Below are 25,534 nucleotides of genomic sequence, written 5' to 3' on the forward strand. Positions count from 1 at the left end.
ATAACATCTTTAATTTCACTCTTGAGCAAATGCTTCTATTATGGCTAATTTTCCTATTAGAAAAGTGTTCATACCAGAAAAGAAGGACTAGGCCCTGAAACAATGTTTTTTTGTTTACAAAGTTCAGAAGATGTGCTATAAGATAACAGCCATAGCAATTTGGATCAAGCACTTGAGTGGAATTTGAGTCAGATGCATGGCTGAATATTTAAGTAATACCCGACAATATGAGCATACAAAAGAGAAGAAAATATCCTGAAGGAATCTGAAGGAATCTATAATGATCTCTGATCGAGTATAAAAAAATAAGATTATTGTCGAGTAAGGGAACCTGTATAGTTCCTGTCCACTTTAATGGGATTATACGCACTGATAGCACAAGGTTTTTTAGCCCCACAAAAGAAATCCCAAATGCAATCCTAGAGTACACTATTTAAAAAATAGTGGACCAGCTTGGGAGAAATCCTAGCAGCCTGTGTTTAGATCATGTAATTTAGTCTAATTCCTAACCCTTAATATTAGAGATCTTCAATCTACTCAGATTTAATATGTATAAAATTGAAAGGAGCAAGGGTAACTTCACTGAGTTTTAAGGGCTGTTGCCAGTGGGATTTTGTGTGATGCCCAAAGGAAGTACATGTGAACTCATCACTACAGTGACTCTCCCTGTTCCTGAAATAATACTGATTTAAGTCAGCTGCAGGTTCATAGAATCACAGAATGTCTTGGGATGGAAGGGACCTTAAAGATTACCTGATTCCAAGCCCTCTGGCATGCTCAGGGGCATGACCCACTACACCAGGTTGCCCAAATCCCCATCCAGCCTGTCCTTGAACACTCGCAGGGATGGGGCATCCACAGTTTCTCTGGGCAACCTGTTCCAGTGCCTCAACCCCCCATGAGTGAAGAATTTCCTCCTAACATCTAATCTAAATCTCCCCTCTTTTAATTTAAAAACACTCCCCCTTGTCTTATCATTCTTCCTGGGTAAAAAGTTGCTCTCCATCATTTTTATAAACCGCTTGAAGTATTGAAAAGCTGCAATGAGGTCTTGCTGGAGTGTTAAGACACTTTAGGAAATGGATTGGGCAGCGTGCTTTCCATAGAAGGTAAATTTTAGCTGAAAGGTGGCTTTTTATCACATTTAAGAGGAAGTTTTGTTGTTGTTGTTGTTTTTTGTTTTTGTTTGTTTGTTTTTTAATCTGGACAACATACTCATTAGGCTTATTTTACATTAGTTCCCTCTAGTTTTCATTATTTTCTTTGTTGCCAGGTTTAGAATGTTTTCTGTGGAAAGACGTGAAAACAATACAGGCTTGCAAGCCAACTGTTAATGTATCTGCAAATTAAGGATAAAAATTAAGCACTTAAGTCAAGTTACAGGTTTAAGGTAGACAGCCTTGCCCACGTTACTTCATCTCCTGTCATTGCTGTCTTGACCGGAGCCAGGAGCAGGTAGCACCAGCTGGCATCAGAGAAGGCAGGAATCAGTGAAAGGCAATCTGAAATTCTGAGAAAGGAATATCGGAAGTACACAATTATTTATGCAGGGACAGCTCAAATTTGGGCAAATCTCACTGCTAATAAACAGTGTTGTTTGTGAATGAGATTCTTATGGTGCATTCAGAGAAGTAGAAACAGTCAGAACTGCACAGCATTTTAAAAGGGAAGCTAAAGAGTAATTAAGAACATACTAAAACACAAATAGCTTTGATTAATTTCTAAAAAGTGAGTAATCTATGTTTGCAATAATATAATGGTTTAAAATAAAAAGAGATGATGTATTACTGTTACTTTTGAACATTGGCATGGTATTTACAGTTGCCTTTTAAAATAGAAACTCTGTAAGATTTAACAGGTGTTAATAGTTAAAATACATAATTAAACTTAAAGTGACGCATGGAACAATATCATTGAGTAGGCAAAGAAGCTTTAAACCAAATTATGAGTTCCACTATATATACTGAACCAATTTAAGGTTAATTTTACTAGTTCAGAGTCAAATCAAGTGACTGTGAAACTGTAAGGGTTAATGAATACTTCTCAATAAACAGTTTGCTTGCAACTAAGAACTTATAAAACAAACTGGAAAAATTAGTTGTCCAAACTACTTAATATTTTACTTCTCTAAATAAATTTTTAAACTACACCATTTAACATTTCAGTTAGTAACAGAAACAAGGGTGTGAAAGAAAACACAAAATTACTGAGTATATTACTCAGTATAAGTACAGATCACTAATACAAAGCAATATGGATAACTTGATTCATAGATGCAGTATACCACCGTGTGCTCCATTGAGGTCTAAATGGAAAATGCCTATTTTTATATTCACCTTATCCAAGGTGAAGACAACCATATATGACAGGAGACTCTATCCCGGGGAGCAATGACTCTAAATAAGATATCACGGTGATGGTCAGCTAATTGTAATTCCAAAGAGAAATTCTGGCTAAAGTCATCCTTCAGAATGTAACTATTATACTCTTGTAGTGATCATTATTGAAGTACGTTTTGCAATCTGGGAGTCCATATTTCAAGAAGGATGTTGAGAAACTAAACTGGGTTTGGAAAAGAGCCCTGGACATCCTTGAAAAATTGGAAGCTGTATATTACAGGTAGAGATTCAAGGACCTCAATCAAATTAGCTTATCAAAAAGAAGATAAAGTAGTAATCAATCTGTAAATGTCACAAATCAAATAAAGGAAAATTCTGTATAGAAAACAAAGTGTAATAATACCAATATCTGGAAGGGAACCTAGACATGATACTGAAACTTCTGACATAACGCTAACATAAGAACTAATGTACCGATTTAAATGAGAAAGGTGTTATTTACTGGGACAGGTAACCAAGGCCTGTGACAGACACTGTACATACAAAATTTCTAAAATCAAGATGAGAAGCTTTTATGAAATATGTGTTTTATTTCAAATTCAAACAATAATTAATCAACACAAATTATAAAATTCTTTTTAATCGTGATTATGGAGAAAATGGATTAAATTCACTCACCTGGCCTTAAAATCAGTGAAAACCATCATCTTCATTGCTAGTGAGATGAATCAGCCAAATGAAATCATGAAATAGAGGGAGAGGTAGAGAAACGTTGAAATGTTAATTGGAAAAAATGCTTCTTTAAAATAAAATTAAACTGTCTTTCCAATAAATATAGCACAGTATTTGAATTCCATTCCTCCAGAGGATCAATTTATCTTTTTTCTCAACTGATTTGGGGGAGATGATAAAAGTTTTAGCAAGTGTTTCACATCTTTCTTTTTGGACAAAAAATTATACAATATTTAGATACATATTCTTCTTAGTTTTAGTGAAAATTGATAACTGAAAGTTAAATGAAATTGTCAATTCCATCTATATGTTTGAGATAAAATTTCTTTGCCCTATTTATGAATGTGGATTAAGAGAAGAAAATCAGTTGGACTAGTCATTCTTTTACTGTTGTTTCATGACAGCCTTGTCTTAGATTACATGTTTTATTTGCAGTCATGCTGCCTTTTTAACCTAGTGCATTTTAGAATTGAAGCATTCTTAATACAAAACAAACTTCTTAGTACAAAGTGTTAGGCCAAAAACTATTTTATACAAACAACTATAGATATTTTAGACTTGAACTCTTATTTTTTTCTTCTTTAATTGCATTATTTCTTCTCTATTTATAAAATTATTTCTCCACTTACAAGATGGTATGTGAATTAAAGCAAATGGGTTGACCTTTAAAATGGAAATTCTATAGTGAACAGTTTTATGCCTCTGCATTCTTGTGTTGTACGATTTTGTTTCAGCCAAATACAAACTATTAAAAGTTCTTGTTGGGAAAAAAAAAAATCTTGACTGAATAATTCTGGCAAAGCTTAAATCGACTCGTCAGTTCTGTGTCCATACAATTAAAATTATCTTTTGAACCTATAGGGATATAGAACAATGGTTTAAAGTCTTGATTTGTTCTGCCTGATAGAAAGAACATAAGGGCCCACAGAAGCACATCCATATTAAAAAAAAAAAAAAAAAAAAAAAAAAACACTTCCACTTAACTTAAAAATTTGTAACTTCAAAATTACAATTACAATTACAAAAAAATACTATTGAGCTTAGAAATGTCCTGGGGCTTTGTCTTCCATATTTGCAATGAGCTTCTTCTCACCAAAGAGCTGTCAAAGAAAATATTCAAAGAACCAAGATTAGGTTTTTAAAACAACATGTGTAACTTAGTGCGGAAATCTCTTATCCACAGAGATTAGCTGGGAGGACTACATGCAGTAATTTTTCAGCCTTTTACCTTTTCTAGAAAGTTATAACAAGGTATTTTCTAATTTCATGCCTATCAGAAGAGTACGGGAATGCTCTGACAGACCTAATTGGCTTATAATTTAAAGGTCACCTCCTGGAAAATCCCATGGAGCTGAAGTAAAATTAATATTTCAGTTCTAGTAAATAGAAGAATACTGAAGAATTTCAAATAATGTTTATGAATAAATACTAATGAATAAATAACAATTTTTTAAAAAAAATCTGTAGGTTAAAGACAGTGAAAAAATTGTTCAAAACAGACGAATTATATGTTTTTGCTATCAGTCTATAGCAGAAAAAGTCTTAATTTCCACTGAAGGAGAAAGAAACTGACAACCTGAACTTGTTGTAGAGGACTACAGGCTAAGTCATCCATAATAAATCTTGTATTAACTAGTTAGTATAACATGGAAACAAAGAAATACATTATCACTGACCTAAAAAAATGAAACAGAAAAAGATAGTTTTCAGAAAATAATATAAAGTTTATTCCTGGGAGATAATTGTTGAATAAGGACTGATTATTTCATTTTCCTTTTCTTCACATAATGTTGTTGGTCATTTGCTATATTCACTATATAGTAAAATGCACTATATAGTATATCATCAAACACTTCATTCTCCCATTACTCTTCCAATTTATAGCCAAAGGTTTTAATTCTGTATCAGAATATCAGGATCTAGAAACTAAGTAGAACACTATATAAATTAATTTGTGAAATAATCAATGTAAGGTTATCTCTAAAGCTTAAGTGTTTATCTTGGATTTGTCCCAAGTATTTTGTTTCATCTAGCTCCTATATGAAGACCTAAAAAGCAGACTTAATATACAAATGTTCACAGCAGAAGGTGAAGGTAATTCATTCTGCCACTGCCACCTAAGGACTTCAGAGCTGAGTATTATGGCTGTCTCTCACCTGTGAGCTTACTGACATGTTTCCTCTTCAATAAACATTCACATTTTTACTTCTTCTAGTATATTCTTTTTTTATGGAGTCAGAAGAGGACACAGGTTTTTTAATCATCCGGGGAGATTTTTTTATTTTTTATTTTTTTAGACCTCTATTCTCAGAGGAAACAGTGGTAATGTTCAGTTCCCCAAAAATAAGGCTAACTCAGCATGAAACTACCCCTTCTATATTTAAATCATGAAATAATGCTTTATCAGGCAATGTGTGCTTGTAGCCCAGAAAGCCAACCATATATTTGCCTGCATCAAAAGAAGCATGGCCAGTAGGTTGAGGGAGGTCTTTCTTCCCCTCTACGCTGTTCTTGTAAGACCCCACCTATAACACAGATGGCCTGGGCCTGGAATACAGTTCAGCTCTGTGGCCACCAGCACAAGAAGGACATGGAAGTATTAGAACGAATCCAGACGAGGGACACAAATATGGTCAAAGGGCTGGAGAACCTCTCCTCTAAAGACAGGCTGAGAGAGTTGGGTTGTTCGGCCTGGAGAAGAGGGCTCTGCGAGAACTTATAGCAGCCTTCAAGTACCTGGAGGAGGCTAACAGGAAAGTTGGGGAGGGACTCTTTGTCAGGGAGTCTAGTGATAGGATGAGGACTAATGGCTTCAAACTAAAAGAGGGTAGACATTAGGAAGAAATTCTTTACTGTGAGGGTAGTGAGGCACTTGAAAAGGTTGCCCAGAGAAGCTGTGGATGCCCCATCCCTGGAAGTGTTCAAGGCCAGGTTGAATGGAGTTGTGAGCAACCTGATGTAGTGGGAGGTGTTCCTGCCCATGGCAGGGTGGGTGTGGTGGAATGAGGTGATCTTTAAGGTCCATTTCAACCCCAACCATTCTATGATTCTATGATACTGATTTAAATTTAGACAAACTGAATAAAAAAATAGCACTACAATTGTACTTGCAAAGACTCCTAAGAAAAAAAAATGCTGATTTTTTAGTTTGCATTACTATTACATAGGTTTGGATGATAAAGGATATTGAAATCAGAATATGGTGAAAGGTGTCTCCTTTGAATATCTTACCACTCAGAAAAAAAAAAAAAAAATAATAAATATTCATCAATTTTCAACCCAGGTGAGGTACAGGTGATGCTGTACAAATAGGAAAGGAGACATTTTAAGTAATTTGTTGTAGCTGGATATTCAACATTTTTGTCAACTGTACATCTATTTCAAACATTAACACTGTATCAAAATGTATTTTAAATAATTTCAGTGTTCCAGGAAACTTCAACTTTGTATTTCTTGCCATGAAGTACGTTGGCTCCCATTTTTTTCAGAATAGTTCTTCATTGTTTTTGAACTAGGTGAAGACTAATGCAGTTCACCAGGCAGCCATCCAGATCCCAGATAGACTGATGAATTCTTCAGACTCACAGTGAGAGGATGTTATTAAAGACTGATTTCTTCTAAGAATGCTGTACCCTGAACACCATCTTTGTCCATAACTCACATCCCTTCTAGGCTCACATTTTGTGCTACATTGATAATGTCCAAACTGAAATTACTTAAGTCCAAATTCAGGATGTTGGGAAGACCAGCACTTACAAAATTGTCTCTTGGTGGCAAAATATTCATTATTACTTCAACTTCTCTTGCGGACAAAACAGTGGTACCTAGAATGCAATAAGGTTGTGTATATCAGAGAAATATAGTGCAAGAATTGTGCACCCTGAAAATTGTGCATAGCATTAAAAAGGTCAATCTTTTTGTTTGTTTGTTTGTGTTTTGTTTTTGATTTTGTTTTTTTCAAATAACTTTCTTAATTATGAGCATAATGAGAGAATGTGGATACGCATCAGTATTTAAGTAATACTACTGTGCCAGAAAGTCTACCGCTTTATTTCTAGTCATAAAGCATATCTGTTCCCTGTACTTTCCACAGCACTTACCTGCTGTTGGTAGACAAGAGTTTTGTTCTGAGGGGGAATATAATTCTATTTTTTTTTTCAATATTTTGGTTTTGATTTATATAATACCACTTGAAAATTCAGAATGTTTTATCAGAGTATTTTAACACATATAGGTGTTACATATCCAATTGAGCATCTGAGTAACATACATATATTTTTAGAGATAAGGCCCTTTTTAATACCCATCTGCTATGGCATACCTGTATGCCTTTTATGTTAGACACTATTTCTAAGAAGATTTTCTATTATTCCCACATTTATTAGATAGCAGTCTCTCTTTTAGCTACATTCTTTCAAATCTACTTTTATTGTTTAAATCTTTATATAGTCTATGAAACTCTAAACATAAATTCAACATTGCCCTGGTACCAACTTGAGACATATTAATAATATATTTTGTTCCAGTAAGTTTACAAGTTAATAAATGTTTAGAATGACAGTTCATTTTTTTATATATTTGGTTATATTTATTTTTATATTATATACATAATAGATATAGTTAGTTATATAATATATATATATATTTATATACTTAGTTTAATTTTTTGTGTCATGTACTTTTTTTTTTTAATATAACAATCAGCAACCCTCCTCAGTTATGAATACTCTGGAAGACATCTTCACATCATTAGTACTAATTCATACTTTTTCAATGTGAAAAAGCAATTCTAAAATGTGTACATGTATTGATGTATTAATAGAAAAAGCTGAGGTGTACTGGATGTTTATATTACTATGGATCAATACTGTAGCTTTCCTGTGCTTTTTCATTGCCAGCTGTCTTTATTTCTATCTTTAACATACTTTTTGTAAATAGCATGCAGTTAAATTTTTATCTTGTTTCATTGCACAGTACATTTTTCCCATCTAGTCACTGCTGAATCCTAATGGTAAGACAGAATGGTAACTTCGCATTTGATTGTAGTGGAAATGCAGTACACAAAGGAAATAATTGTATTTTTCAGCTTTCCCCTGCACAGTAACAAGGTTCTAATCTAGTCTTCTGTGTTGATGTGGTGTTTTTTTCAAATTTAGCAGGAATGCTAATGACATTTTACAATGGCCTCTTTGTATTTAAGCGATAAAGTTAGAAGAATTTTCCCTATAAGATAACATTAACTGAAACATTTCTGCAAAGTCATATCACTAACTTTCTGTGCTACATTTCAGGAAAAAAATAAAAAATAAATAAAAAAAATAAAAAATAAAAAATAAAAATAAAGAGGAAATTACATGCCTTTTTGTAGCTGTTTACAGAATAAGCCTCTGAATGATTTAAACTGTTGGATTTAACCTATTTGTTTTCTGTACACAGTGAATATGCGTTATGTACCTATATTCGATAAACTACATAAATGAGCTCTTCTAAATTATCTCTGACTGCCCTTGGTTCTAGTTGCATGGTTCTACTACATTTGCTTTCAAACACCATATTAGGATATATATGACTGGTTGAATCGCAAAACTGTTATGGAGGAATATTTCTTGATGTTAGCAGTATGAATTTCTCAAAATGACAGATAATCTTATGGCTACACCATGGATTACATGAACATAAAGACATATTTAAAGTATGTTCATTCCTTGTGTTTATTGAATTTCACTTAAATGAATTACTGAATAATTCTTGCCTGTTTATTTTCACACATTGCAAAGACAACTATCATGATTTAGCAGCCTTTTATGAGGAGAAAAAAGAATTGCAGAAATATCACACAGGACAGTTTGGTAAATAGTTTCATAATAGAACTGCCTTCATTCTCCATGACCATGTTTGTTTGTTTGTTAAAATAAATAAATTGTTCAAGGTTATTGGTGTTAGGAAGTTTGCCTTGCACAGGAGCAGAAAAAATAAATAAATAAATCTGGGATTCATGGCATTTTTTCTCTCTCTCCTGTTCTTAATTTCACTTGCACCTTACGTATTTCTTTCTGAATACTACTGTAATCTTGATGTACATAAATTCAAACAATATCTACATTCTTATGCATAATTATTCTCCATCTTTGCTGTTCCAGCACATGTAGTGAATGAACCAGTATTTGAAAGAGACTGAGATTTGGGTAAGAGCTAGCTGGTAGAACTAAAAATGAAGAAGATTAGAACAGAGTCTGAAGTTGAAGAAGGTCACTGGAAGAATTGGTGTGAGTTATAATGTTACATTTTCTGAGGACATGATTTTTGTCTTCATAAAATAGCTAAATAGGTCAGGAGTTTTAAATTTAATATCAAACTGCTGAGTTTCAGAGAATGGTATAGACTTTGGTCAGGAACTTCAAGTGTCTGTATAGTATTCTAGGGCTTTACAGTGCATTTGTACTGTTGGATTTAATACTTTAGTACAGAGTGTTTAACAGTTAGGGTTTATAATCATAGAGTCACAGAATGGTTTGGGTTGGAAGAACCTTAAAGATCATCTAATTCCACACCCCCTGCAGGAATATTCCACACCCCCTACCACACCAGGTTGCCCAAAGACCAATCCAACCTGACCTTGAACACCTCCAGAGATTGGGCATCACCAGCTTCTCTGAGTAACCTGTTCCAGTGCCTCACCACCCTAACAGTAAAGAATTTCATCCTAACATCTACCCTTTAACTCTTTTAGTTTAAAACCATTAACCCTCGTCCTTTTCTTTTCCCTGGGCATTCATATGAGCATTGAGGAGCAGGCCTTGGAATTTTGACATGGCAGCGGATTCTTTACAGCCAAGAAAAAACAATTCAATCCCATTGGGATTGTCAGCTCTGCCAGCTCCTTCTGACAGTTCTGGAACAAGCTGTCTCCTTTTGGGTCAAACTGGCACCTTGCTACCGTGGAGGTACAGCTCCAGTCATGTGCTGAGTTCCTCTCGAATTAGATGTTCTGCATGCCATCAGGATCCTGTGCTGGCTGTAGAAACAAGATTGAAGGCTCAACGGTATGTATTAAGCCATTTATGGATAAGTTCCTTAGGTGCAGAGAAGAATTAAACTTAAGTTAACTGAGCACCTAGAAACTCTAGGTATGAGCTAGAAGCCTGAAGTGTTATCTAAACATGGTGAAAAGACTGTCCTATTGTGTTTTGTAATGTATATGCTTACATCTGAAATTACTTATGAAATATATAATTTATTAACTTTCTACTTTCATTTTACTTGTTTGTTCACCATAAAAAGTTGTCATTAATGTCCATAGAAATTGTTTTAATGGTGTTAAAAGTTTAAAGTTTAGCATTTAAATGGGTATTTTTTCCTTTTTTGACACAACTCCTTGATGCAAGGGTATGCATCCTTTCCTAGGAGACAATACAACTAACAAAGCACCAATGAAACCAGGTAGGGAAAGGCAAGTAGATGAAATGTGTTTTGAATAACAAGGAGCTTCTCAGAGAACAATATGTAAAGCTGCAAAGAGAGTATGCTCCAGGACAGAGAGCAAAAAACTAATTCTGTAAATGTTTATGCATGTGTTCCACCTTAACCTTAAGAATAGCCTTGTTGGCTGTCACTGAACTGTGAACATAAATCTGCAACACCGAGCACAGAGGACTTGGCAATTCAAGCTCTTATAGAATTGAGCAGATAGCTAATGGGACCTTTCAGATAATGCTGACCCATGAGTGAGATTTATACATACCTCAGTGTAGAAAGGAAACATTCCTTTATCACATGGGGACAAAAAAAAAAAAAAAAACAAAAAAAAAAAAAACTTGTTTTGTTTTACTAAGATTGTGAAGAAAGCAACTCAGCTTACTACAGTGAGGTTACCTTTAAAACCTCACACTTTTCTCCCTGTCCTACCACCTCCTGCCTAATAATCTGATTCTTGTGCATATAGTGCAATATAAATGTTTAGTAGTTTTGACCTTCACATAACAAGCATTAGATTTTTTCACAGAGTGCTTCACCAATGAAGGATAAAACACCAACACAACATTATGGCAACAAGAACTCAGGTTTTAGAAGAATGCCAAACCTCACAAAAATCCTCTGGACTGAAATATACTTTGGTACAAATAGCAGTCTAAAGCTTTTTTTTTTTTTTTTTTTTTTTTTTTTTTTTTTTTGCCAGAGGGAGGAAGTGGATTGACATGGGCAGTTAGACCACAATAAAGAGTATTATGTGGAAAGTACCATATTTGAAGATGTGAAAAGTTCCCTCCCAAACTCCCACACAGGGATAAATTTGACCATATATAGCACCTTCCATTTGCTTTACATTTGATTAATGTGATGCCTGTAAGAACATATGCAAGCATTAGTTCTGATTAACTTTTATTGCACTGCAAGCACATCCTTAACTTTTAAAATTAAGTGGCCTTGTTCTTGTGTTTAGATTTGTTTTATAAAGTGTATCTGTCTGTGACTCACTGGAACCTTCTCAGACATATAGATGCGGTAAAATTTTTAGAGAAATCTGCTGGTTGAACTTTTACATAGTGCGTTACCCGGATCAAACTACTGATCAATACAGAGAAAATCCTGAGATGTGAAAGTTTTTGACACCTTTCCATACAATGCATTTCTTAAATGCATTTTCTAAGTGAATTCTGGATGTTTTCACTTATATTTAGAAGTTGTAATGGGTACCTTGAACCTGGTTAATAAATTCTCAGTGAAAGCATTAAAAACATATTTGATATCAGAACCCTCTTCTATTAGCTGAATGAATAAGCTGGCTTTAAGCCAGCAATCTTTTCACCTGGGTATACAGCTAGTTGCAGAGCTAGGCTTTTGTTATCTTGACTAGCTTTAACCTCATTAATTCCTTGCACTCTCCTATCTGTGTACAACTTCTTCCTCAGGTTTTATTCTCCATTTATTAGATCTCTGAAAGATATTCCTTTGTTCTGTATTTGTAAAGTATTTTGTGCAGGAATATCCTAAGTATGGTTCCTAGGCATTAAAACAATATGAATAGTAAACCCTCTTTTCTTGAAAGCCAGCAACTGTATTGAGGTGTATCCTTTATGTGCATGGAGCTGTTTTGATTGCATGGCATATAGAGGGATAAAATTTCCTATATATAGTCTAGATTATATTCACAGAAAATAAGCAAGCACAGCTTCATAAGCAGTTGAGAATATATTTCTCTGGATCATGCCACCATTAAGGGGAATTGCTATCTTCTCTTACATTGAGTAATTCCAGGTTAAGATGTCCAGGAGGATGAGAAAGTATGTCTTTCTACTGCCTGCTGACAGCAGGATATAATTCATCATCCAGTAAAGCTCTTTCCATCCTAGGTCTTGGCCTAAATCCAGATTGTCCTAGGTCCAGAATACACTGGCTTTAGCTAGATCAGCTTGTAATTGGCCTTTGGCTAACTCCTCTATGAGTCCAGTTTGATATCGGGTTTGTAAGAATTCAAAGCTGGTTTATTTGATGCTGGTTTGATGCTAATTTGTTTTCATGGCAAAGGAGAAACATTTATCTTTTGAGTACATTTCAGGTTAGGTTGACTTAAAGAAGAAGTAAATTAATTATTTTTTTTATTAAACAAACAAAAACCTGATTAATAGGAAAACAGCTGATCAGCCCTTTCGAATTTAAACTGTATGAGCTTCATCTCTGAATTAATTCTGTCTACCTAATATAGGCATCATTTGCTTCTGTCTGAAGGTATGAATCTGGCTGCTGGTCTTGGGTTCAAAGTTCTCTGGGGATTTAAAACAGCTCATATACAACGAACATTCTCATCTTGGAGGTAAAGGTGGCCTATTGTCCGTTTCCATAGTCTGCTACTTTTCATTAAAGAATATTGGATAATAAACAGACTATAGAGAGAAAAGGTACTAAATTTTCAGGAAGGAGACATACCATGGTCATTTGTCACAGATTTATATTTGATAATAGCATTTAACAATCTCTAGGATTTACTTCTTACTTTAAGACTGTGAAATTATCAATTTAAATATGCAGTTAAGTCAATACAAAACAAACAAAAACACACTATCTTTGAATAGTACTTTTTAGCTACTTTGGCAGAATGAGTATAATTTCAAGTGCTCTCTCCAAAACAGTATTTAATGATGAAGAAATAGGACGTCCGCAGTTTCGCTCAGGAGTCTGCTCCAGAGACTAATAGAAACCAGATACAGATGAAGTAACAGGTCAGGTTGGTAACTTCAAGGACACTGCAAGGCATTTCATCTCACCTCTTCACAGAGAGTTTTATGGCATTTATAGTAGAAAATAAAATATGATTCAATAAAAAGCCACTTCTTTCCATAAACATTCTTTCTTCAAAACAATTGTTTTTATTCTTTTTAAAGACAAAATTATGTACTACTGCTTTTTATTCTTCTTAACCCTGCTGAAGCACCGTACTAGTGCAAGATATGACTGTTTTATCCGTGGCTTAAAGATCAATGTTATTAAACACTAAGTCAATGACATACTCCTGAATCTTTCTGTCCTTCAGTGATACAGAATGAACAGCACCTGTTTCTTAACCCCAGCTTGAGTTTTCAAGGATGACAGTTTAAAATACTCTCTAAATTTCTTTTCAAATATTCCTCCATTTATTTATTTAACACAGGACCCTATGGTGCTATTCTTAGTAATATCTTTTAAACATTTTACCTACACTTAAAATATTCTGTCCCTTTTGTTGCTCTGTCATCATCCTGGTGGCCATTGCATCCTCTTGATCACAGCTGCACATTTAATTATCAAATATCAAAATTATCTTTCCTGAAAATCCAACTCCCATATACGATGTCACTTGTTTCCAAATGAGTTGAAAGATGCCCTTTTTCTTGCCTTCAGCTTCCCTCCATGGCAGTTAATTATGACAGCTTTATAGCCTTCCTGTGTCACCAAAGAAGCTGTATAGCAGATGTTCTTCCCCACCATATAACTGATCACCATGTATCTGACTATGCCGTACTTTTCATAGATAGGAGAATCTGATCACTTGTCATTGGCCAAATTCTTTTTCCTTACACCATTGGTGTCAGACATTATACAATATGCTAAATTTTCCTGCCAAAGGTTTCAACCTTTAGAGATACTGTATTGTGTATGCATGGTGATTTATTCACAGTAGTTTGGTGTCCTTTACTGAATGCCATTTTAATGTTAAAATAAAATTTAATGTGTATTAAAAGAGGTACTAAGTGGGTTTTTTATTTTTATTTACAAGCTTTTAGGAGTGAAATGTTATCAGGTCAGATCAAAGCCTTCGATGCTGGGGCTCTGTTGTGCAGGATTTATATAAGAAAGCTGTCAGATATGTTTTACTGCAGCCTTCAGAAAACTTTATAAAATATGCTGAGCTGCACAGCACTTTACAGCGTCCTGTAGATCTCTAAGACTGTGCTATCTCAACTGAAGACTAATTGCAGATTAGTGTACTGATTATTAGAAAATAAAAAAATCTTGATAGTTGGTAGCTAAGATGTTGGAAGAAGCTCATAAATATTTCCTCTTACAGGAGTTATAAAGCTTCCATCCTCCCTCACACATTAAAATTTGCTGGTGGTGTTTGGTTGGTTGTTTTTTAATTCTGAAGGCTGTTTCAGTTATTTGGAAATGAACATGCAATAGCAGAAGTAGATTGACCAAAAACTAACATTGGAGGGCTTCTAGAAATGTGAACAGATGCTATCAGAATACTGCTCATATGGAAAAAGGGCAGTTCCATTCAACAAGTGCTGGCTCTCTTCTTGAACAAACTGTCCTCCCTGCTATTGGAGGGTAAAAAAGCCCCAAATACCTGGCAGAAGCTGCTGTAGAGAACACAGAGGAGAATAATGTTAATGCACACATTTTTCCATAACCGTTCATAGAGAACTTTTGAAAGAGGTTTGCATGACTTTTCATAACTCCTGTGGAAACAGGAACATCCTATGTATATACATGTTTTAACAAGAAAGTACTCCTCTGGAATAATGTAGCTATAACTCGATGTAATACAGAAGTCTGGGTATTTCACTTCTTCAGTTGCTAACACTAAACTAAAACTTTTAGCATTTTCTTCCATACTAAGGCCCTGTTTTATGAGTAGCTGTAAAATTGTACCACTACCTGAAAAAAAAAAAAAAAAAAAAAAAAAAAAAAGTCTACCCTGAGACAAAAAAGTGTTGAAAAGTGTTCTCAATATAGTTTTAAAAACATCCTAGGTAGCTTCTTCCTGTATAGATTTTGGGTTGTCTTTAGTTTAACCACAGGCCCTCCATGAAAGAAAGCTCTTAATTATAATTACACTGATTCTCTTATGTCAATTTGTGGCACTTTACAGATTACTGATGGAAAATAGGAAATAATACTTCTTACAATCTGATAAAATGTTTTATAATCCTATTCTGCTGCTACCTTCATTGTAAAATTCCTGTTTAGTTCCATGGGAGAAGAAGCACTTCTGAAATATCCACCTATGCTATCTTCATTGACGTTATCAGCTCTTTAATGTTCCTTAAAATAATTCCTTTCCTATGTTTGACTGACACCTGTATTGATGGAAGTCTTAATTATCGGTCTTTCTGGAGTCTTACTGTTAAAAGTTTCTGTAGAAAGCTCTCCCCAGAAACACCCTAATGTGAGAAATAAGCATATCTTTCAGACACAAAGTGGAAAGCAATTGAGCATTTTATAAAAATTTGGGTTTAATCTTGAATATGGAGCTTGTTGACAGTTGTGTAGTGCTTGCTACTTGTATATCAAGTACAAATCACATAAAAGATTAGTGAAGAACAATGAACAGACCAAATTGTTGACTTCTTTTCCTATAATAATAATAAAAAAAAAAAAAAAAAAACTCAGAAGAATGAACAATCTGATCTCTAAAACTTAAGACATTCTTTCTGCTTTAATTCAGTTTCTGCATAATTCCTCCTTTCTTGCTCTGTGATAGGTTTAATAAGAAGTCAAAAACGCTATCTCCTTACCCACATTTCTATATAAATGGCAAAATTATTGCTCAACAGTAAATCTGGACAAATCTATCTATCATTGGTTTATTTCCAGTCATTTAAGGATGGGAAGGGAGTTGAGCTCCCACATCACAAAGTCCTGCTGAATGTTCTTTGGACTGCTCTCAAGAACACTGTTGCTTCAGTAAGCCTGTGGTATGAAAGACTTTCTTTTAAGAATCTTTTAGTGATTTACACAGGCTTAGCAAGATCCAAATGATAACCATACTACTGAAATCAAAAACAAAAATATAAGAAGCCAGTTGTTTACCACTTCTCTTGGTAAACAACTTTTCATCTGCTAAATAAAAGTTTTATTTTTCTCATCATGCTTCATGATGTGTATGATTAAATTATTAATTATTCAAGTAGATTTGAATTGATAGAATTACTAGAAAAATGAAGCACAAGTCTCAGTCTGGTTCTCAGCTAACTGTTTCAGGCTGCTTGATGTGCAGCTGGTCTGAGTAGAGAAAGAGCATCTCCCACTGTTACCTGTAGCAGGGAAAGAGTAAGCCTAGCTCACGCAGTAGAGAAAAGCTGTTTCTGTACAAACTAGTCATGGTAATTTTCAGCTAGCTGATTGCTTTGTGATATTTGTGCTATCTTTTCAGGAATTAATGTAGTAATAAAATATATCATTTTATCTAAAAATACTTCACTTAAATCCTAAGTGAGAGACAATTTTCTACATGATTACTAGTCTTCTCATTCATGTGAGGTTCTTATAAATCCTTCCCTGTTTCTTCACTATTCTGTCAAAAGGAATAAAAATATTCCTATGGTTGTATTGCATTCCACTTACATTTATATGCTTTATATCACTATATATATGCTTTTTTATATCACTTTAAAAATGTGATATCATAAGTTATTATAGTACTCTTTAATCAGGAAATCGAATGCACCTCTTTGATGCAGATGTTTACAAACAAATTTGCACTTTGCCATTCTCTGAGCTTTGCTGTACCTCAATAACTGGAAAAATACTCATTTTACAGAGGGAATTTCATGGACTTATTCATTTGAATAGTTCATTCTTCTTTTGAATTTTTCCTCTTCTCTTCATGTTTATTCAAAACAAGATTTCTGTTGATATCACTAAAGTACATCCTATTGGCTGAGAACCAATATGGTGGTTGTTTCTAATATTGAATAAAGATTTGAGGGGTGGGAAGGAATATGTTGTTCTCAAATCTATTTTACATCTTCTAAAACAAAGACCTCATGCACCAGACATCTGCTTTAATTCCTGATAGAGTTTGAAAGTCCCACATTTTGTGGAATTACATGTTTCTTTGATAGCCTGAAGGTCATAAGAATAATCTCTTTAAAAAAAGCATTTGTTTTAATTAATCATAAAACAACATATATCAATCCCAAACCAATGCTAAACTTGAAGATTTTTTTTTCCCTATATGAAGCAGTTACGCTAAGCTGACAGTGTATTTGGATTAGCTGCTACTCTTTTCCAAATTTTCTGGATGAGTAACCGGTGGCTCACCAGGCCTTCTTATCATCCATCCTTTACTGTGAGCATGTGGTAATCAATGTGGTCCTACAAGGTGAACTGTTACCTGTTTACATTTTCCTTGGAGGGCACATGTCATTTAGGATTCATTCACTTGGAACAGCTGCTTTGCTCCATGCTCTATTAATTGTTTCCCATTATCTATTAGGCTAGGGTTAGGAATTTGTTACAATGTTTTTATAGCAAATAATTAGATAACATTAAATGAGACAACCCACACAATTCATCTACCTAGAATATCACCACTTTCAGTACAACACAATAAAATAGGGCAAAAAACCTTACTGTGGCAGATATTGTCTGTTCAGTAGAATATATCTATAATATCAAGAAACTGAAAACATTTTAAATATTTTTTTCTAGACAGATGTTTTCTCCAGGTTACTTAGAGAAAGAGGAGAAAAGCAGAGTTTCAGGATAACAGGTTCTGCCATTAATCAGATTAGAGGCAGAAGCTGATAAAGCTATTCTTTTGCCCATGTTGGAGATACCCTTATAGCCACCTTCAGAACATCTTCTTGCCTTGAAACACCAGCTGATATGGGAAGGGAATGAGAAAACATGCACGTGAGCTTTGTAAAACTGATCTAGGTATGGCAAAGCTAAAAATGAACAGAAATATTGTTGATATCTATTGTGTAGGTAGAAGATATACATATATATTGAGTTTGATAGTGAAACTTTTCTTTACTGTGCACTCTGAGCAGGCCTCATCCTTCCCAGCTCTTCTTGTGCCATGGCTATCTGTATACCTCCTCAGCAGGAAAACTTTGTGTATTTCTACAGAAATTGCTTTTGACATGCAAGAGTTGTTTTGACAGTAGGTGGAAGAAATGAGACATGGGAACAGAGATAATATCACTGCTATATCTCCATGATCCAGTTGCTCTGCTAATGCCCAGTCTGCAAGAATTAAAATTGAACAAAAATGTGGTACTGTGGAAATGTTAATATTGACAGTGAACGGTAAGTATGAAGGCATGACAGGTCAGAGTAGGATGAGGGATGAAGGGAATTTTTTCTATAATGCAATGAAGAGTGAACCAAAGGATTTAGATATTGATGTGAAAGGTGATGAGGTTATCTGCGAAGTTACAGGCAAATACTTAGAAAGCAGCACCATTCAAGATTTTCGGAGCCTCTGTGATGACTTTAGATGCTTCTTCCTTGGAAGTTAATAGAAGACACATATCTTAGAATCTTAACCATTGCTTAGTCATCATTTTGTGTCATATTTCTGTGACAACAAACTGCAGATGGCAAATTGTATGATCAATTATTTGAACTCACAAAGAAAAGAGAAATCTTATGGATGCTGATCATCCACAACTTCACACCTGTAAGACTCAGTCATAAAAAGATAATTCAACAACAAACGAGGAATACCAAAAAGCCAGAGGCTTTGAGGCTTAGTAAAAGCTAGTTAATCGAGTGGTTCTGACCTTCTCTCCAGTAGAGGGCAGCGATGCACAAAAACTAATCTATTTTCAAACTCCCAAATTTTGTAACATGGTAAATATCATCATTTTGAAGAAGATCATGTGAGCATACATCTAGTTTAATTATCTAGTAATAACAGTCCATAAGATGACCACTTTCAAAATCCGTCAAAGCAAACAGAATTTCCTTCAGGAATAAAGAGATCCTGAAAGCATGAGTGTAATACATAATAAGGACATTTGCATTTTGGGTTACTGAAAGATACACTACAGATGGTTGAAGATATTAATACTGAACTATCTCAGCTACCCAGGCCCTTTATGATTCCTATTTCTCTGATCTGAAAACTGTTTCCAAACATTTTTCTTCTAGGCTTTGCTTTATTCATTTGTTTCTTGTTCACCTACATTTGTTTATTGTCTGTACTGAAACCCTCTGCTTCACAGGCTGTTCTCAGTTTTCTTTGTGTGTGCCATCTTTCACACAGCCCTGTGAAGAATCTTTACTCTCATCCTAGAAATCTCCCCCTCCAAGCTGCATATCTTTGAAGACACCCATGAGTACTATAACGACTAGTATAGAGAAGTGCTATTCCTAATGTTAAAAGGACAAGCAGCCCACAAAGACCATCTACATCATTATGAAATACAACTCCAATTTTTTACTCCTCCAAGATTCAGATTCCTCTAGATCAGTTCAGAAGATAATTTATAACAAGACTTCCCTTTTCCACCCTGTTGACCTGGACTAAAGTCAGGTAAACAAGGATCATCCAGAAAACTGACTAAATGGTCTAGATTCAGTATAAGGAGTGCAAGCAAAAAGGAAGAAAATTTCCATACCAGCCTGTATTTTGAATTCTGATGGCCTCATGCATAAATGCCTACTGTTTCCTTCTAACTTCAAATTTCAAAAGAAATTTTGTCTACATCATTTGCTAAAAGTTTGCATGAAGCCCCAAAATGTTATATGTTTTCATCTACTATCTAGTTCTACTAACGTAATCAACATATTAAGTATAAATATTTATGTAGAACTATCACATATAACATGACTAAATCTTCCTTATGACTTCATAAGCCTATGGCGGACAAGCTAAATCTTCACATAAATACAGAGAAAAAATGCATAAATTCTACTATGAGGTATACACATCTTCATATTTTAAACAACAGATTATGCTGGATTTGAAGATAGTTTGAAAATACTTATCATGATGACAAGTAAGAAAATTTATTCTAATACATGAATTAATCTAGTGTACAGGGTACTGTTGTATGTACAAACATCAATCAAAAAAAATGAAATTTTCGCTATTTAACTTATTTGCCTGAGTTAGCTCAGATTCAGCATCTGTGTTTCAGTTAAAGAATCAAAAGATCATGTGTATCTTTTATTTTTTTTATTTTTATTTTTTATTTTTAAAAATAAAAGAAGAAGAAAAAAAAGATAAAAGCTTTGGTCTACAATTTATTAGCTATGTAATACTGACTTGATTTATACAACTTTAGTAACAACAAATTTCGTCTTTTTTATTTTATTGCAGGACTTGTGGGAAGTCTCAAAATATTTTATTGTGAACAGATAAGTCTTAGTAAGATGTCCAATCTTTCTAATTGTTTTCTTTTTACACCACCTATTATATCTATATCAAAAAATATATATATAATTATTAATAGATTGATCTTTTTTTTTTTCCACTCTGTCTGTTGGTTGCTTGCTAATTAACATAATTATCAGCCATCAGAATTTCCTAGACTAGATAGGATTTACATTTGTAATTAAAATGTCAACATCTCTTACTCCTTTCTGTGCCTCCAAGACATTAGATCTACATCACTCACTGCAAAGAAACAGAAGTGAGTATAACATTATAAATGATATCCCCAACAAAACTTTTCCTCCCTGTCATTTAGGTCTTAAAATAACCCTATTTCTACTAACTTTTAGCACACACATATTACAACTTTTGTACAAAGAATGAAATAGCAAGGATATTTCTCACAGACTTTTCCTGGTCTGGGGCTTTATGAAATCACACTTTGAAAATTGCTAGCATAACCAACTATTGACCTTACATGAATGCCTATAAGAATTTGCTCTTTCATGAACTGTACATCGAAATATATATGTATGTATATTTCTGTAACAACATATGTGACAACATATATGCATGTATATTTCTGTGAATTTTGCACTTCTCGCTTTCCAGTGTCGTAAACTGAAAAATATAATCAAAGGCAACTCACGCAGAGCTTCTCACCAATGCTCATGCCTTCCTGCCACCCCTTGCGCCCTCCTGCCCCACACCCGTGCCACTGATCACTCCCACAGAGAAACTACAAGAGATTTCACTGCCACCACGACCCGCACGCTCCGGGGGTCCCACTGTCATTCCTCTACCAGCGGCTTCTGGGGCAGCCCCGCGTCCCTTGACTCCCGAGCCCCGCTCTCGGAGGGTCGAGACGCTTCGTGCGGCGCCCTCCCCTCCCGGGCGGCAGGGCGGCCCCGGGCGGCACGGCGCGGCACGGCTCGGCGAGCACGGCGCTGGCCTGTCCCCGGAGAGACGCTGCAGCCCCCTCCACAGCGGAGGCCGAGCGGCTGCGGAGCGGCGCGGGCGAGTCGCCGTGGCCTGGGGGCGCTCGCCGGCCAGCGTTATTTATTTATTTATTTTAGAAACGTGGATTTTTTTTTTTTTTTCTCTTCAGCTGATCACCCTTGGCTCGGTCTGCCCGGGGTGCAGCGGAGTCCCCGGGGGACAAAGGCCCCGGAGGAGTCTTTTCTGAAGGCGAGTCCTTGGCACTGGGAGGGGAAGGCGGGCGAGAGGGACCGGGGCTGCGGAGTAGCGGGGCAGCTTGCGGTGCCCGGCCGCCGGTAGTAGCGAGCGGCTCCTCCGGTGGTTGGGCTGGGGAGCGCTGGGCTCCTCCTCCTCTTCCCCCTCGAGCCGTGCACAGCCGGGTGTGTGGCTGACTAGTCTCCCCCGTCTCTCTTTTTTTTTTTTTTTTTTTTTTTTTTTTTTTTTTTTCTCCATGGGTACACACACCGAGACACGCACATGACAGCACTTCGGTGCAAGAGCCGGTGCATCGCCAGGAGGGCTGTGCTTCCACTCCGGGCACGCACGCATACGCACACACACACGCTGCTGCTGCTGCTGCTGCTGCTGCTGGAAGTCTTCCTACACGGGGATTAGCAGCCGCCTGTCTCTCTCTCTGTCTCTTTCTTCTCCTTTCCTTTGCTTTCTCCTCCTTTCCCTCAAATGCTTGACTGACGGACGGCGGGCATAAAAAGGTAAATGCTTGTGTGTGCTGTTTGCTGACAATACCGACGGGTGATCGTGTTTTGGCAGCGTGCGGCGCGGTACGCCCTCCGCTCGCCAGGCAGGCAGCCTGCCCTCCTGCCGCGCCGGCGGCTGCCGCTGCCGCCGCTCCCCGCGGCTCCCCGGGACTCTCTTCTTGGGGGATCGGGCCGGCTGCGAGAGGTGTCGCTTCCCCAGCCCCCCCCGGTCTGTGAGGCAGAGGTTGCCGCTATTGTGCTCCTGCCACCTCAGACTGGGAGCGTGTGGGAGTGCTTAGCGAAGGTTTCGCGGGATGAAGGGTGCTATTAATTGCCTTGAGCGCGGAAGAGGTCTTTTCGCTTCGGCAGGGAAGCCGTGCATTATTAATCAGGGCTGGAGAGTGGCAACGGGAGGACCAGCCTCACATCGACACCCCCCCCCCCGGTTTGCTGCATCATTCAACTGAATAATTTCTAGCTGGCCTTGCGTTGCGGGGTTTTTATCCCGCCCCCCCCCTTCTCCGCGGGTATTTTGGCAGCCACCAGGGATAGCGCCGAGGAGGGCGATCCTCCCTTCCCTGCCCAGGGGGGCGCCCCCTTCCCTGGGGAGCGAGCGAGCGAGCGAGGCGGGGGCAGGGGCAGGGGCAGGGGCAGCCCCCGCTCCCCTGGGTGCGTGCTCTGTACCCCACCGCCCCACGGGCACCGGGCGGGCTCCACAACTAGTTGTCGCCTGTTGTTCCGGCCGAGTTTGTCCCGTGTCTCTCCTCGGCAGTAAAAGATAAGCACGGTGAATTTTTGCCTCCCCCCCCTTTATTTTTTTTTTCTCCCTCCTAGCAAAGCCGAGAGGCGGTGCTGCGCGGTGCATCCCCAAGGAGAGAACCGCGGGGTTTACCCCGAGCCGGGCAGCAGCCGCCCGGCCGGGCCGTAGTGGGTGGGTGACAAGGCGTACTTCCATTTCCCGGGGATTCCCCGGGCCAGGAGGGATGGGAAGGGAAGAGAAGAGAAGGGAAGAAAAGGCAAGGGATGCAGGCGGCGTGGAGTGCTCGGGAAGCGGAGCCCGGCCACCTCCGGGAGGATGGCAGGGAGGAGGAAGGTCGGGCTCACCGCGGCCCTCCCCAGCCGCTGCCCATCCCTCAGCGAGGGCTCCCGAAGCGCCGGGCAGCCCGGTGTGTGCTTCGAGCGCAGCCCCCCTTCCTGGCCCGAGGAGGCCGGGATAACGGAGAGGTGCCGAGGAGAGAAGCCGGGGAGGCCGGAGCGGCGCAGGTGTAGGCGTTTAGCGGCCAAGAGAGGCGGTGACTGCATCGGCAGCCTCCCGAGGGGGGTTAAAGCGCTCCCGCGGGAGCCGCGGGTCCCCCGCCGCACCGGTGCGCATCGCCCCCAGCGCGCCGAGAGGAGCGGGTGGAGGGACAGGGACAGGGACAGGGACACTCACTGGGATACACACACACCGCCCCGATCCCCTCCGCTCCATCGCGGAAACTGGGCGTTTAGCAAGGTCTGTTATGTAATTATGGCTTTTTGTTGTCATTAAACCCGGCTCAGGATGCCAGCAAGGCAACTGCTGTGGTTTGCTCTTTTGTAAACCAGGCTGATGCTTTTATGTGATCTCGGAGAAAATGTATGGAGCAGTTTAGTGTTTAAAGGGGTGTACTTCGGTTTTACACGATTGATTTCAGGTAGTCCCGTTTCATTCATGTTGTTTTCTACACCTGTCAGAGATGTGTAAATGTAATGTTAAAGACAGAAAGAAGGGGAAAAAAATAGTAATAGAAGCAAAAACGGTGAGAAACGTCGCTGACAACATGTGAAGCTAGTTTAAAAATGTGTAAGCTCTTAGCATACTTATAAATAAAAGGTAGGTGTGCTTGTGGGCATGGTGTATGCTCAGCTGGTTATGTTGGAGTGTATTCCAATGTTAAAACACCTTTAAAAAGGCAACACTAACTTGCAGTGGTGTGTGGGTCCAGTGTGTGCACTTCAGGTATATCCCCTCACTTAGAAGAGGTGCATTTGATCAGTGTCCACCAATTCAAAGGATCCCAACAGGTCCAAAAGTCCAAACAGTATTCTGAGATAAATTCACTGTTAATAATTATAGGAAGAGTCATTTATTTTAATGGCAACAACACAGTTCTTGATTTTCTTCTGTATAGCTTACTGGTCTGTCTGATATTGTGCATTTCAGAGCTATTGAAAGTAGATAGTGTAAGCTAATGAAAGCATATGAAATATGTTGTTAATTAGGGAAATAATCAAGTATTTTCAAAATACATGATAAAATAATGTTCTTTCATATATATCTGCCTGAATTTAAGTTGTCTTTCTCACCAGAGTGGCCCATGTTGACTATATATCCTTAATTTGGTGCTCATTCTGGTCTATTTCTTATGAGATTAGCACTCACAAGTATATCAACGTAATCTGTGTTAGATATTGAAATGCTGTCCTCCCTGTAAAGGTGGTGCATCTCAGTGTAGCCTTAGCCAGTGATGTTGCCATCTGGAAATACAAAAAGAACTGTATGAATAATTAATGACCTAGTATAATAAATAGGGTTGATTCCATACCAAGAAGCAGTAGTAAGGAGACTCCACACATATTTATTTATTTTTTCCTCTTGCTGCATTTTTTACTCCTGTCTCATACCATCCAGTAATTCAGGCTTTCACCCAAATTGTAGTAGACAGATGCAACACTCTCAGATGGGCATTGCCATTTTAAGAAGAAGCTCAAGGCTCTGGAACATGAAGTAGTTTATTCAACCCTTAATCTCTGTAACCAAACTTAATTTTTACAGCCTCTGCTGTATTATCTCTCAAGATTTAAGAAGGCTATTTTTGTCAGGGGCACATAATTAATACTTGTTCTCCTCTTATTCCAAATTTTGCATTCGTGCATGAAGCTCATCCAAAGAAACCTGAAAAGGGGATCTCCATGGTAACAAGAGAGAGATTTTTCTCCCTCACCATAGGTCAAGACTAGACACCTACCCATTCCTTAACTTATAGCAGCATTCATTGGCACCTTCCTTTTTGTGGTTACATTGTCTGCTGGTGTGTGCTTTTACTGTTGCCTCATGCTTCCAGAGTGCAGCTCTTGAGAATGAAGTGGAAGAGCACAGTCCCTGCCTCTCCCTAGTCTCTCTCTCTCTCTCACACACACACACACACACGCACCCCTGCCCCCTTCACATGCTC

General features: G+C 37.5%; 1 protein-coding gene and 1 long non-coding RNA gene across 9 annotated transcripts in view; one reads left to right on the forward strand and one right to left on the reverse strand.

The window, feature by feature from the left end:
* Positions 1 to 1,099: 1,099 nt before the first annotated feature.
* On the reverse strand, positions 1,100 to 7,083 carry LOC140001711 (uncharacterized). Its single transcript, XR_011807203.1, has 3 exons — positions 6,828 to 7,083; positions 3,018 to 3,054; positions 1,100 to 1,510 (listed from the first exon to the last, which is right to left on the reverse strand). It is a non-coding gene; the product is annotated as an uncharacterized lncRNA (long non-coding RNA).
* A 14,971-nt stretch (positions 7,084 to 22,054) lies between these two features.
* DLGAP1 (DLG associated protein 1) overlaps positions 22,055 to 25,534 on the forward strand; it is a 410,173-nt gene continuing 406,693 nt past the window's right edge. For 6 of the 8 annotated variants that reach the window (XM_072034762.1, XM_027452003.3, XM_013094643.5 and 3 more), the window contains exon 1: positions 22,056 to 22,352. The gene's annotated coding sequence lies outside the window, so the exon portion shown is untranslated. Of the gene's footprint in view, positions 22,353 to 25,534 lie in introns of all 8 variants that reach the window. The other 2 variants (XM_038174624.2, XM_021268892.4) reach the window with 1 other exon arrangement.

This window comes from Anas platyrhynchos, chromosome 2 (genome assembly GCF_047663525.1).
Source record: "Anas platyrhynchos isolate ZD024472 breed Pekin duck chromosome 2, IASCAAS_PekinDuck_T2T, whole genome shotgun sequence".
NCBI lineage: Eukaryota > Metazoa > Chordata > Aves > Anseriformes > Anatidae > Anas > Anas platyrhynchos.